This window comes from Coffea arabica, chromosome 9e (genome assembly GCF_036785885.1).
Source record: "Coffea arabica cultivar ET-39 chromosome 9e, Coffea Arabica ET-39 HiFi, whole genome shotgun sequence".
NCBI lineage: Eukaryota > Viridiplantae > Streptophyta > Magnoliopsida > Gentianales > Rubiaceae > Coffea > Coffea arabica.
In genome coordinates, this window is record NC_092327.1 from 31,458,833 (window position 1) to 31,474,797 (window position 15,965).

Here is a 15,965-nt window from a genome sequence, read left to right on the forward strand (position 1 = left end):
CCAGTTGTTGATTTGAAAAAGGGGTATGTTGCTCCTAATAAGAAGTGGGACCCATCAAATGCCATGTCTCGATTTGATTTTGAGTACCAACCATTCTGGTCTTCAAGAAAAGAGGCGATGGTTGCTAGCATTTTCCATATTCGACATCACCTCATTATCTATATGATGGCACACAATGTGATAAAAAAAAAACTAGCCATATGGAGGTCCGAAAGAGCGACATTTATTTCTTGGATAATATGTTTCACAATCAAAAATCCTCCTTCACTCTATCCTGTTACCAAATATCATCATCAGTTACATAAGGTTGACGGCGAGTTGGCAAATTACTTTTTTCAAGATTGCATTTCCCCGTCCTCTGTCTTTAATGTTCGAGCGGGCGGAAGTTAATTTACATGGAGTAACTCGGATATTTGTTAACCCCAAAACTGATTTACCAATTTCTTTATTTCGTGCCATGGGCATTTCTACTGAGCACATTCCTCAGCCTACTCGAGAACGGCGACAAAAAGCCTATCATGGCCAAGACGAAACTGGACCCTCCACTGCTGCTCCACCTCCTCCACAGTATCAATCTAACTAACAGAGGCTCTTTAGTCACTTGAATGACCTTGACTATCAGTTGGGAAGAATGGATACTAGATTGGAGCGGATTGAATATCAATTGGGCATACCTCCGCCTCACACTGATGATGACGATGAAGATAATTGAAGTCAAGCCATATTCCTCATGCTCTTTGTTTTTGTTTCCATTTTGCTTATTTTTAGTAGTTTTCTTTGTAGAATATTAACTTGCACTTATCATTTTGCACTTTGGGGACTTATGGCAACTTTAGTAGATACTTGGTTTTTGATTGTAGATGGCTTGTGACTCATGGTTGATCTGGATTTCAGCCATTTAAATTGGTGACTAACTTGTTCTTATTTTCTTTACTTTCTTTCCCTACACATTGAGAATAATGTGTATGTCAAGTATGGGGGCAGAATTGTCTTTAGATGTTACTTTTGTGTTTAAATGATTGGACATGTTATTGAAAAATTGTCTTGTGATTAAAATGTTGCTTCTTGGGTATTGTTGGCAGGGAATTTCAACCAGTTTTAAGGGAAAACTCTGTCAAAATTTTTCTAAACTTTTGTCCAAATTTCAACTTTTAGCTCCAAATTTTTGCAATCTACTTCAATTAAGTTCACCAATGCATGACAATTAAGTCCACCAATGCATGACAATTAAGTCCCTTTTTATTTAATTTCCTCCTATTTAAGTGAGATGATTTAAATAACCTAACAATTCAATGCTTCTTCGACTTGAAAGTTATTGTTATGTGATCACTTTTATTACATGTGAGAAAGTATATCTTGTAAAATAGGAAAAATTATGCCAATAATTTTACATGATAAATGAAATATCTCATCCTATCTGGTTTTACATGTAATTGATTTATATAGTTACTAAGATGTTTTCTTCCTTGTATCTATATTCTTAAGGGGATTGTTCATCAAAAAACAAGAAGAAAGAAAAAAGAGAGCTCCTATAACATTCTAGTACTGAGTAATCAAGAGTCTTCACCTAAAAATATCGACTTCCACATAAAAAGGCATTTGAATTAAGGAGAAATAAGTGAAGTGTCGAGTAACCGGGGATCTTCATCTAAAACTATTGATTTTTGCATCAAAAAACACTTTCACCCTATTAAGAATGAATAAAAGAAAAATAAAGTGAATAGTTTCCTCTTAAATCCCGTTAGTTACATGTCATTTTCAAAGGAAGAAACTCTAAGGTGACTATATAGGTTAGTTATTTGTGAGAGTAGATTAGAGAGAGAGAGAGAGAGAGAGAGATTGACTTTGTTAGGTTAAATTTTGGACATAATTATCTCTCTTTTGCATGATATGATGAGCATTGAGGGTAATATGAATGGTTGCATAATGGAAACTTGCCAAGTTAAGAGAAGGATCTTTTAAATCTTTGTCGGGTTATTTTTCTTTTAAATCTTTGCTGAAGAACAAGCAATGATTTAAGTGTGGGGAAATTTGATAAGTGTTTATTATTTGTATTATTAAGTAGTATTTTGTGCTTATTTTTTATACAAATTAGAATAATTTATGATGTAACTTGCTTCCTAAGTTTCTAAATTTTGTGAATTTCATTTGAGTAACTTATGTGCAAATGTTGGTTATCTTTGCAGGAATTGAGAAAAGTATCAAATGATGGATCAAGTAGGACACACTTCAAATCCATTAGAGCTCGATTCAACGATAACTTGGAAAGGAAGTTGGTTATTCAAGACAATCATTCTTGAAGCAATACATGAACTCAACTGAAGACATCTTGTTTTGAGGCTTAGAATTGAATTGGAGCAGAAAAGAAGTAAGAAAACGTACCTGAAGACAATACGCGACCTCGAAGACGTGGGTTAAGGTTGTATATTGCAGGTCGCATATTGTGCACAAATTTTTTGCAACTTGTTCTGCAACTTGCTCTGGTTTCACATTACTTTCAACTCAATTCCAGCACCGAATTTTTGCTGCACATGCTCAAGAAATCCTAAGAAAATAGAATGGAAGTTTTATGTCTTGTCATTGGATACTTTTTGACTCTCTTAACATTATATATATAAGAATCATAAGACAAGAGAGGAGTTAGTCATTAGAAAGAGATTTTATCAGATTTTAGCTCTAGAGTTTAGTGTCAGTCTTTTCTTGTTCTTTCTAACAAGAAAATTGTGAGAACAATTGGAGACTTCATTGTACAACTCATTTTTACTGAAGAAATAGAAGATCATTGGGAGTTTGTTCATCATCTTGGCTAAACTTTCTTTTTCTATCTTTTTACTTGTGATTCAATATGTGTTTATGCAATGAAACTATGTTTTTTCTTGCTATATATCATATGAGTAGTTAAATTTCTAGATTTAGGGAGTAGAAGAAACTTATGGCTACTTGATATGAGTTGAATATGATTTACACTTGTTACCTCTTGTATTAACTTGTTCATTTATACATGCTTATCACTTGTTATTGCTTGATCACCAATAGCAATTCTTCAATTGTTATTATTCAATGAAAATTGGTAATAATGACGGAATAAAATAAATGGAGCTTAAATAATAGATTCACGAGAATAGAGGTACACTTAAGTGGATTAACTTTGCATTTCATGAAGAACACAAGAGTAGATCTAGTTATTCACTATGAGAATAGGGCAAAACAGTCTAATCTAGAATATTTCATCAGGAGAGTGAGTTTTAGTAACATTGGAAATGAATCTCCAGTTGAACAAGACTAGTAACAAGAGGTAAATCTATTCACTTGTATCTTTTATTCCATAAGTGGACTTTATATCCCTGGAGTCAAGTATTTGGTGAAAATTTTCCATTATTATCTTGCAAGATAATTAGTTAGGTAACTTAAGTTGTAAGTAATTGCAATTTCTCTTGCTTTTATTGATAGTTGGTCTAAATAATAAAGTAAGGTCTTAGTACTTGTAAAAGTTGCTCTTCATGGGATCGACCCAACATATGCCCTAAACTACTATTTGACCTGTTTACTTGCAGTCAAACGGGTATATTTTAGAACTAAACTTATATTCATATCTAGAACCCGTCAATAATGTAGCTTATACGTTTGACTTAGTTTCCCTAATCTTTTTTCTCATTTAGGTTTTCTAGATTTCCTTCACAATTCTTCGAATTACTTTTTCCGTGTTCAATTTTACACTTAATTATCACAACACCCCTTTGATAATCCAAATATATCTAATGCTCTTACAATTAATTATCACATAGGTCCTACCTATCATTTAAAACAATAATAAGCATGTGTCTACAACACACCAAGTCCTAAATTAGCTCTACAATTTTCGAGCATTAATCAAGAATTTAAAATATTCAAATCAAGTTATAAGTAACCTATTACCCTAGATATTATCTATCAATCAATATACTTTCAGACCTTTTTCGAGGTGTGAAATAAGCGTGATGACATTAATGTTTACTAAATTACTATATGCGTGTATAGCGCTTCAAATATCCAAATGCTGTTGGAGCAAGAAACCAACATTGGTAACCAAATTAATCAATTTTGAAGTTTGTAAGGTAAAAGATAAAGTATTGATTGGTCTAACAATGACGCTTTTAGGTATAGAATGTGCATAAAATTTTGACATAAACAAGAATATATATATATATATATATATATATATATATATATATATATATATATATATATGTATGTATGTATGTATGTATATATATGTATGCATATGTATGTATGTATGTAGGGGAATTTGGCCCTTCTGGGATTTAGGCCTCCGTACCTTCCTCAACTTGCTGTCAGTATATATACACATAAAAACATTCTTTACATAAGTGAATTTTGATGTTTGAAATAAACACCAATAGCTACAAACAAACAGCACATAAATAAAAGTTCTTAGTACATGTATTTTTAGTTATTCTATTGATCTATTTTGATTAAGATAACACAGTCACCATCAATAGTGGGTATTTCTACCATTTCTCAAAAAATTTCCTTGAGGCACATTTAACAAACTAACAAATGAAACATCAAAACTGTTCTATGTGAAAATTAATATTGTGAAATATCAGTTTGATAACTAGATGTTTTGAAATTTAGACAATTGTCACAAAGATTGTCATCAGAAAAAGGAAATGTTTTGAAAATAGGAAAAAAAAAAGGAACAAAGAAAATAGAGTTGCTCCTTCCAATCACCAAGTGGACAGGCTAGATTCTTCTGTGAATTTGGTGTACTTGGAGCTGGATTGTATAGCACTGGCACCAAGTGGATAGGCTAGATTATTTTGTGAATTTGGTGTACTTGGAGTTGGATTGTATCTCACTTGGTGTCAGTGCTATCTATTACACCTATAAATTGATGAAACTACACCAAAACATATCGAGAACATAAAAATAAGAACATTTATGAAATTAATTTAGCTATTCTCCGTGATGAAGTTTTATCATGCATCAAATTTTAAAAAAAAAAAACCTTAAATACCTCATTTTTTTCAAGTATACAGATTGTTTATCGAGAATAAGGAATATTACTGGATGCATTACCGGAAATATTACAAGATGTAAACTACAAATTGAAAAAGGGTGGGTGAATATAAATACTGAAACTCAAGGATAAGACTATGATTATGCGAAACTAACTCACTTTGCCTAGTTGTCTAGAGGAGATGAACTTCCCAGTATCACGCAAAATTGCAATATTAAGGCCTTGTTCGGATTGTCATTTTTTAGAAAAAATTATTACATTTTTCGTGAATATTCCTTCTATACTACTTTTTTCAATCATTTTTTTATTTCACATATATTATGTCCTAAAAAAATAATACAGTGATTTTCCTTAAAAACTTTCCAACAAATCAATCCAAATAGCCTTAGGTTGGAAGTAGGTTGGAAGTGGCCAGTTCACACTATCATTCAACTTTTCGTCAAATTTAAACGGATTTTCCTGAATAGACAAAGTGATCAACGTCATCCCCCCCTCAATCCAAGACCCAAAAAACATTAGTCTTTTTCCATTTCTACTTTCTCAAAAAGGCCTTTGGAACTTAAAGATTGCCCTCACAAAAATTTGTATAATCTTCGACATTCACATATACTCTACTAGTAGATGAGTACTTTTATCAGTCATGTATGCAATTATTGTAGTTTAACTAATGAAGCTTTGAAAACTGCGAATACTAAATGCTTCTTGATATGTATTAACCCTACTTTGTTTTTCATACAATGAGAAATTAATGCTTTTCCAAGGATACTAAAAGTTATTGCTAATTGAAGATCGGTACAATCTTTGGTGAAAATACAACACAATCAGTACACATATGAATGGATACGCATAAATAAAACTTCCCTAGCTAAAGGACCCTCAAGCCAACTATTTTCCTTATTGCTAAGCAATGTTTTAAAACTCGGACAGTTAATTGAATAGGTGAAATGTTCGGATCAAGGTTCAGCCGGTCGGACCGGTTCAACCCTGGTTCAATGAATTTTTAAACAAATAATTTATATAAATATATATATGCACAAAATAAAACATGCAATGAACTAATTTAAAACTTTATATGATGAAAAGTTTACTATTTTTGAATAACTTGGATTTTCAAAAATATATTTTTTAAATTATAAGTTGAAACAAATAAATTTCATCTCAATTTCAATTATATCTACCAAAAAATAATCTTAAATCCAACTCAAAAATACCACAATATTTTGAAATTATACAAAATTCACGTCTATGAGAATTTAGACATTGTGAACATAAATTTTATTTTATGTTTTTGGGATTTAGAGATTGCAATTTAAAAAAGAAAGTTTGGAGGTTGAAGGAAGTCAAGAGAATCCAAAATAGAAGTGGTTGTGGTTGTGGCAAACTTGATAAGAAACAAAAAATGAAATAAAAGTGAGTGGTTGTGGCATTAAATAATTAGTCTTTAGGATTAAAGAAAAATAATTCTTTTTGAACTTTTTCAATTTAATGGACAAAAACAAAATTAAAAGATGGAAAAAAACATCAATAAATTAAAACTAAAGAGGTTTGATTAAAAAGGGAGTGACAAAAGAAAAGGGGAGAGAGAGAGAGAGTTGAAAATTAAAAAGAATGAGACATGAGAGAATGAGATTTTGTAAGAAAAATGGAGAAAAGAAAGATGGACGTTTCTTTTATATAAATAAGTTATCAAAAAAGACTAATAAAATGTGATGGTATAATGGTTACTACATTGGTTTTTTATCACAAAGGTCTTGAGTTCGAATCTTGGTAGCTACATTTTGCAAAACTTTAAAAAAAAAAAAAAAAAAGGGGGAAAAAGTCAACTCTAACATAGAACCGGACCAATTTTCTGATAAAGTCAACTCTAACATAGAACTGGACTAGTGCCATGGCCGGTTCAACCGGTCGAACCGGCCGGTCCGGTTCAATTTTCGAAACACTGTTGCAACCAAGGCTTGTGACTTCTTTAATCTTTAGGAATTTTCAAGCAATTCAAATTTCATGTTCTTTTACATTTGGAGTTACAAAAGGAGTATAGCCACCAATCCAGTGATTAATTAAGCAATGTTGTACCAAATAATGAAAAATTAGCAATAACAAAGTCTATTAACCGGGTTTTAGTGCATTTTGGTTAACATAAATCTACGCTTGATACCAAGTTATGTGCTAAAAATAGAGAGTCATGAATTCCTTAGGTTTGGATTGATTAATTACTGTTAAGGCAAGAAAAAAAAAATTTTTGTTCAAACTGACTATCCAAAAATGTAAAGAAAATTAAAAAATGGTTTGAAGTAATTTCTCATATCTAGGTTATTGACTTACCATACATTCATTAGTGTTAAAAAAATCTATTTTAATCAATTTTCATATGATCCTAGATTTTGTCTTTAAATTTTTGAATAGAAACATACAGATAAGCTTTGACACAAATTCAAAATTTCGTACATGTGTAGATTTGGACGTATATGACATCCTAAAGATAAAGTAACCATGGTGAATCATCTTAATTAGGCTTATCAATTATTCTCCATTTTCCCAAAATTGTACACCAGTCCAAGGACTCCTCGACAAATACACGACGTCCTAAATAGTAATTTCATCTCCTCAACCTCGGACCCATATGTACTACATCACCCATTTCTTGTCCTTCTGAACTCCAATTCCCCAATTCCCAACAACCCTTTATTTTCAACCTTCTAAAAAGTAAAACCGTTTTGATGTTTTAATTTTTTTTCTCTGAATTTTCTAAACGCAGTTGGTCATCGAAGGATTGACTTTTTTAGGAGAAGGCCTTGATTCAGTGATTAATTAAGTAATACCTTACTAAATAATAAAAAATTGGCAATAACAAAGTCTATTAATAGGCTTTTAGTTTTAGTTAACATAAATCCACGCTTGATACCAATTTATGTGCTAATAACAGAGAGTCATTTGGACTGATTAATTATTGTTCAGGCCAAAAAAAAATTTTGTTCAAATTGACTATCCAAAAATGGAAAGAAAATTTAAAAAATGGTTTGAAGTAATTTCTCATATCTAGGTTATTGACTTACCATACATTCATTAGTGTTAAAAAAATCTATTTTAATCAATTTCCATATGATCCTAGATTTTGTCTTTAAATTTTTGAATAGAAACATACAGATAAGCTTTGACACAAATTCAAAATTTTATACATGCGTAAATTTGGACGTATACGTCGTCCTAAAGATAAAGTAACCCTGGTGAATCATCTTAATTAGCCTTATCTATTATTCTCCATCTTTCCTAAATTGTACACCAATCTAAGGACTGCTCGAGAAATACCCGACGTCCTGAATAGTAATTTCATCTTCTCAACCTCGGACCCATACGTACTACAACACCCATTTTTGTCCTTCTGAACTCCAATTCCCCAGTTCCCAACAACCCTTTATTTTCAACCTTCCAAAACTAAAATCCTTTTTTGATGTTTTAATTTTTTTTCTCTTAAACTTCTAAACGCAGTTGGTCATCGAAAGGTTGACCTTTTTAGGAGAAGGCCTTCAGTCTTGATTGACTTTTATGGGGAACTTTGCTTCATTGGTAAGTTTTTGGGTATAAGTTTGATTCTTTTTTGCGTAAATTTTAATTGATTCCCCAGTACATTTATGATTTATGTCTCTTTTTAGGTTGGAAATTTAGTGTAATCCATAATTTTTTGTTAGGAGTTAGAAAATCTTGAAGTTTTTAATTGGAATTGCTAGAAAATGTTAGTATAGTGTTTTCAATTTCCATCTTTCTATCTTGTTTTTATTTTTGTTTTTTGGTTTTAATTTTTTTGAAAACCCTTTTGGATTTTATGTGCGATTTTGCTTTTGTAGGGTTTCGTGAAGGAGATGTGGGAGGGTTTGAGATCAAATGTTTGGCAGAAAGGGGAAAGGGAAATGCTTGATTCAAACAAACAACCTGGTGATGCAAACAATGCTGTTGCTGATGACGTTGGACAAGGAGAGGGGGTCGAAGGGAAGGAAGAAAACACTTCAAAAAGCAATAGTGGTGAATATTCTGAGGATTCTGTGAGGAAGGCTGAGGCTCATTTTCCTTCAACGCGTGGGGGTTTAATCACTGAGCAAGTGAGTGAGTCTAAACCTTTGCCATGTGGTACCAATGCTGCCCATGTTGGAGTTGTAAGTGTTGGTGTGAGTGGGGGTCCTGTTGATGAGGGTGCGGAACTGGAGTTCCTTACGGCAGGGAGTTTAAAAGTTGCAAAACATGGGGAGGATAGGAGTACGCATGAAGCTTTGGAAGATAGTAGAGATGCTGATATAGGTGGAGATGTGGCTGTTGATCTTGGCTTCATTACCGGTGAAAGCAAGCAGGAAACCAGCAAGGGCCGCAGAGGAAGGAAAAGGATGACATTGGAGAATCCTAGTGGCAATGAGGTTAGCGAAGATGGTGGAAACAGGGCTGAAAAGCTGGCTGTGGAAGCTAGGCCGTCGAAGATTTTGAGGTCCAGGACAATAGGCTCAACTGGTAGTGTGAAGCAGACTCGCGGAGAAGGAAATACAAGAGATCACGAATACGAGTTAACTGTGGAACCTAGCATGCTCGAACTCCAGGTGGAGAAAAGCAATCACGAGAATGAAGGCGTAGTGGGACGCAACACAGAAAAAAAGTTGCTAAGAAATCGAATCATCCGCATTCTCAAGGAGGCAGGTTGGACCATTCAGTATCGACCAAGAAGGAGCAAAGGGTACCTTGATGCAGTTTATGTTGATCATCAAGGAAGAACTTACTGGTCAGTCACCTTGGCTTACAAAAGGCTTAAAGAAATGGTTGAAGATGGGACTGCAGATGCTAAGGCCATATCCGCTTTTACTCTAATTCCAGAGGAAGAACTTAGCAAGCTGTATAGAATTACATAAGAGAAAGGGAACAAATGCAAAAAGCTAGCAAAAGTGGGTGGGAAGTTTTAGACCATAACACTTAAAGTGTTGCAAAAATTAGTTTATAAAAGACTTGTATTAAGAGTTGAAAAAATGAAATTATATTTTTCATTCATCAACTTACAATTTATAGTGTTTACTTAAAATAAACTGACATAATTTTTAACTAGCAAATCTCCATAAAAACCTCAACAAAAATACTTGCTAACAAATTAACATAATGTTCCACTTATAAAATCTTAGCAAAAATATTTGTTAACAATTTAATATGATCTTTTATTAACAAATATCCTAACTATATTTATTCACTAATTAGCTAAATTATTTTCGTACCAAAAGAAATCTAGAAAAGAACTACAAAAAAGTTGCATAATCCAGCACTCCTCCTTGCTACTTTTGGTGCAAATTTTGAATTATCTTCTCAAATCTTTAGACCATGTTTTGGACGAGCTTTTGTAAGAAGCTCTACAACTGAAGATTGGCCTTAAGATGAACTTCTTCTTTTGGTTTTTGAGTTGAAGATCAGCCTTGCAACATACCGCTTCTTTTGGTTTCTTGCGCCAAACTCCATTTCTTTGGGTTTCTTGCACCAAAACTTCAACTAAAAGATGGTTTCTTTGATGTATTCAATAATCTTCTTGTAAGTTCAAAGTGAAACACCCTTCTACGATATTTGATCCTATACAAAAAAATATATATGTAACACATAACATGCTTGTTATGAGATATATATAACAAGCTCTAAAACATTTGTATAGTTCTTCACAAATTTTGTCATCACCACCATCCTTGGATTTTTCATGAATCATCATAGTACAGGTACTTTCAATCAGCTTATCAATGATTTCTTCTTGAATTTTATCAGTTCCTAGTAGCATAGAGAGTAAGACAAATCTGCAAAAAAGCTGCATATTCCAATAGAGAGTAAGACTGAAAAAGGGCATGATAAGAAATCTGTTGCCAGTAGCACAACTCTTTCCAACTGTAAAGCAAACTCCAGTGCTAAGCCACATCTTAGAGAGAAACCATCTAGGAAGAAGAAAGTGGATATTTCTGAACAAGGTAATCAAGTGTATTCTCACGCAGGAGAAAGTCAAAATCAAGAAAGGAAGGAGAAAGAAAGTCTTGTGCTCTTCTGACTCGTTGTCCTAAAAAAGGTCATGATACCCTCGGTTTTGTGATGGCAATGGAAAGGATGATAGGAAATGGAAGAGTTATGGAAAAGGCAAATTTTTAATATAGTTTCGCATACTACAGCAAACCATGATAATTTCATAGTTTTTTGTGTGATGATCTTTGATAACTGAGGTCCATCTCAGAAGTATCAACTGAAAAGAAAAAGGGAATCATGATAATTAATGGAAAAATGGTGTTCATTGTTTTAGGGTGTTTTTGGAATTTCAAGAAAAATTATTCTCATAGAAAAATAATTGCAAGAAAATAACCCCACCTCGTGCATCTATGAGATTGTAAAATACCAAGGGCTTTGGAGATTAATCATTTTGATTTTCATAGACAAAAGTGCTTGCTATACTTTCCCAAGATGAATAATCTAGCTTATACATTTGATTTAGTTTCTCTAATCTTTTTTTCTCATTCAGGTTTTCTAGATTTCCTTCACAATTCTTAGAATTACTTTTTCCATGTTCAACTTTACACTTAATTATCACAACACCCCTTTGATAATCCAAATGTATCTAATGCTCTTACACTTAATTATCACATAGGTTTTTGTTATATGCCTATCCATCATTTGAAACAATAATAAGCATGTGTCTACAACACCACCAAGTCCTAAATCAGTTCAACAACTTTTGAGCATTACTTATGAATTTAAAATATTCAAAACAAGTTATAAGTTATCTATTACCCTAGATATTATCTATCAATCAATACTTTCAGACTTTTTTTGATGTGAGAAATGAGCGTGACAACGTTACTGTTTATTAAATTAAGATTTAACTATTTTTTAGAGGTAATTAAGACAAACTACCTACATTTAATACCTTACTGTATATGTGTATGGCGCATCAAATATACAAATGCTATTGGAGCAAGAAACCAAAATTGGTAGAGAAATTAATCGATTTTGAAGTTCGTAAGGTAAAAGATAAAGTATTGTTTGATCTAACAATGATGCTTTTTAGGTATAGAATGTGCATAAAATTTTGACATAAACTAGAAAATACATCTATATAGGGGAATTTGGCCCTTCAGGGATTTAGGCCTCCATACCTTCCTCAACTTGCTGCCAATATATATATACACATAAAAACATTCTTTACATAAGCGAATTTTGATGTTCGACATAAACACCAATAGTAACTAACAAATAGCACATTTAAAATAAGTTTTTAGTACATATTTTTTTAGTCATTCTATTGATCTATTTTGATTAAGATGACACAGTCACCATCAGTAGTGGGCATTTCTACCATTTCTCAAAAAATTTCCTCCAGGCACATTTAGCAGACTAACAAATGAAACATCAAAAATGTTCTATGTGAAATATCAGTTCAATGACCAGATGTTTTGAAATTTAGACAATTGTCACAAAGATCGTAATCAGAAAAAGGATATGTTTTGAAAATAGGAAAAATGGAACAAAGAAAATAGAGTTGCTCCTTCCAATCACCAAGTGGATAGGCTAGATTCTTCTGTGAATTTTGTGTACTTGGAGCTGGATTATATCTCAATTGGTCTCAGTGCTATCTATTACTCCTATAAATTGACGAAACTACACCAAAACATATCAAGAACATAGAAATAAGCAGCATTTATGAAATTCATTTATTTATTCTTCACATAACAAAGAATGGAGCAGGAAAATGTGTATCGCTCAAATACAAGCAAGCAATATTACGAAGTTGGAAGAATTTTCTATGACTGCAAAGAATCCAAAGAATCAATACAATAAAGAACAAGATGAAGTGTACAAATTGTTACGACAACTAAGGAAGGAATTATTTTATTGGTAAATGGTGGGGAAAGGACATCTAGAATCGGGACTGTATCTGATCAATTATATTCCCATCAACTTGGACGACCTTTGCAAGAGGATCGGTTGGGATCGCTGGTTTAGAATCAAAAACAGCATTTGCAATTGTGATAACACCTGGATTTTGGCTGCCCAGACCTGCTATGGCGACAGCATTACTATTAGCATATTAAATCAAGACTCAAAAATAGAAATTTTTCATATTATTATTTAGCTGCATTTTTGTAAGTTAAAATTTTACTAATACTATTGAAGTTAAGTTATGGTATTTTTATTATTTAGGAATTAGTATTTTATTAGAAATTTTCTTATGGTTGTAAGTTTTATTTACCAAGTGATCTAGTTTATAAATAGAGAGTCTTATTGTTATTGTCAGTCGAGAAGAGTGAAATTTGATAGCCTATTTGATAGCTTGTTATTGTACTGTGTGATTAATTTATGGTTTTATGAAATTTATCTCTTATAGTTTTTTGTTAGAAGTTTTTGGATTCTACATATGATATTAGAGCCCTAGGTTCAATAAATTGATCCTAGGGTGCCTATGAATATTGAAGAATTCTCCCGATTACAAAATTAGTCATGGACGTTGCAGTTGTCAGCGAGTTGGAGCACAAGGTTTGCCCGAAAGAAATGAGTTGATTCAATAATTAGACCACAAGGTTGATCATGTATTATTCAATTGATGAAGATTGGACCATAAATTTAGTTTAGAGATTGTAAGATTGATTGCGGGGTTGAGACAGAGATTAAAGAAAAATCTTGTTAGTTGAATTATGATTATAAAAATCACAAAGTGAATTATTAATAAATTGATATCGAATTGTGCGACAATAACATTCTATCTAGGTGCGTGGATTATTGCAACGAGAAAAGTGTTTGAAGATGAAGAACTAGTACAAGGTGATGTTGATATAATTTGCAAGGAAGATTATTGATCATGATGGTGATGAACCTGATCCAAGATAAAGCTTCATTTAAGGGAGGCAATATTTGCATATTAAATCAAGGCTCAAAAATAGAAACTTTTCATATTATTATCTAGATGTGTTTTAGTCAATTTAAGATTTTCATATTTCTATTGTAGTCAAGTTATGATATTTATATTATTTAGAAATTAATATTTTATTAGAAAATTTCTTGTGATTGTAAAACTTATTTATAAGTCATATAATCTATAAATAGAGAGTCTTATATTATTATTCTTAGGCCGAGAAAAGTGAAATTTGATAGCCTTGTTATTGTAATATATTATCGTTGATAGTATTCCTCTTGTGCCACACATATAAATTGCCTCCCCATCATATTGGTTTTATGAAATTTATCTCATATACTTTTTTATTAGAATTTTTTTGGATTCGCTAAAGATGGGTGAGACCTTTTGGAAATACAAACACATCACCCTTCTGCAACACTTTCGTGAACAATTGATTTCCAGGATTGGATGCGACAAAACCAACCTGGAGAATACCTTCAATCACTGTCAAAATTTCTGTACCTCGTGGATGATATGGGGAGGATTAATGCCCCAAGGTGCATAGTCCAAACGAGCCAAAGATATTCCAAGAGTGTTAAGCCCCGGTATTTGACCAACGGTCACGGGATTCACTTTTGATCCAACTTGGACTTTTTGTATCTGCAACACAAAAGTCTTGAAGAGTGCTTGGGTCCGATCCTAAAGCGATAGAACAACAGAGGAAGAAGATGCAAAGCAGATGAATATATGATGATGCCATAATATCTGATGATTGCTCGTTTATCAAGTGAATGATGAATTCGGAAAGCAGATTTTTGAGTTGCAAACTGGCTGCTTGCAGAGCTGGTTTTATAGATTGAAGGGGTTGATAAAGTCATTCCTATGCTGTCCCAGCACTTAGACTGTCTCAGTCTAGTCTTCATATTTTGAAGATAAACGTGTGGATTTCGAGAAGGGCCTGCGTTCCCCATATGTTAATTCCTGACCCATGAGCCGTCATTTTGAGGTGTTCAAGCAAATTATCCACTTTACGAAGCTTTGGTGCCTTGTAAGATTTCCAAGACACCACCAACGAATAGCATGTTCTATTCGTTGGATTATATGATCAGGAAGTTTTGTCAAGCTAACGATACAATGAACATAACAATCGCCAGAAAGATGAAAAAATAAAATAAAAAATAAAAAGCAAACTTAATCATGGTTTCAAAAAACTTGCTTAACAAAAAATGTTGTCTGAGCTGCTCAACAGAACTATTTGTATGTGTTGATTACAGATTCCTCCTTTCGTGGCTGCAGCAAGTTAAGATTTCTTATGCGTTCTGAGTAGAGGTGGCAAAATGGGCGGGATGGGCGGGATTTGCTTGGGTTTGAGATGGAACCGAGTCATATGGGTTTGGGCCCAACCTTACCCATATGTGTTTTGGGACTAACTTGGGCGGGATCATTTTGGGATGGGTTTAGATTGATCCCGCCCAATACCCAAATCCATTTTCTACATATTTTTTTTCCTTTAATTCATTTTTTATTTTTATATAATTTTAATATTTTTGATTTATTAAATTTCTTTTAGTTTTATTAAATAAACATGCAAGTGCTTTATACTCAAGATTCCCACCAAAAATTGGATTAACAAATAAAGGAAAAGATAGATATACAGCCATATTCCAACATATATCAAGATGGCCAAGGTCCTTAGGATGTTGAATATTTATCCTTATCATTGTCCAAGGATGACAGGTCTAAACTAACTGAAATGCTGGAAATTCTTGTGGATAATGACTAGGAAGACTACTAGATTATATTCGCTGGTATGACTATAAAAATTATTAAAGATAATTTTTGAATCTAAGATTCCGTTTGGATTGACTTTTTTTTTCAAAAAATAAGTTTTTCAAATACAATGTTACAGTAATATACAATAACTCAAGAAACATCCCATCCATATTAATATATCAAATATTTCAAAAAAAATTTATAGTAAAAATTTTTCATATACATTGCTACAATAAAATATTTCAAAAACACCTACCAAAAACAGCTAATCCAAACGGAGCCCTTGCCATTTGA

General features: G+C 32.5%; 1 pseudogene; it reads right to left on the bottom strand.

The window, feature by feature from the left end:
- Nucleotides 1–12,923: 12,923 nt before the first annotated feature.
- LOC140014520 (putative germin-like protein 2-1) lies at nucleotides 12,924–14,658 on the bottom strand (annotated as a pseudogene).
- Nucleotides 14,659–15,965: the final 1,307 nt, after the last annotated feature.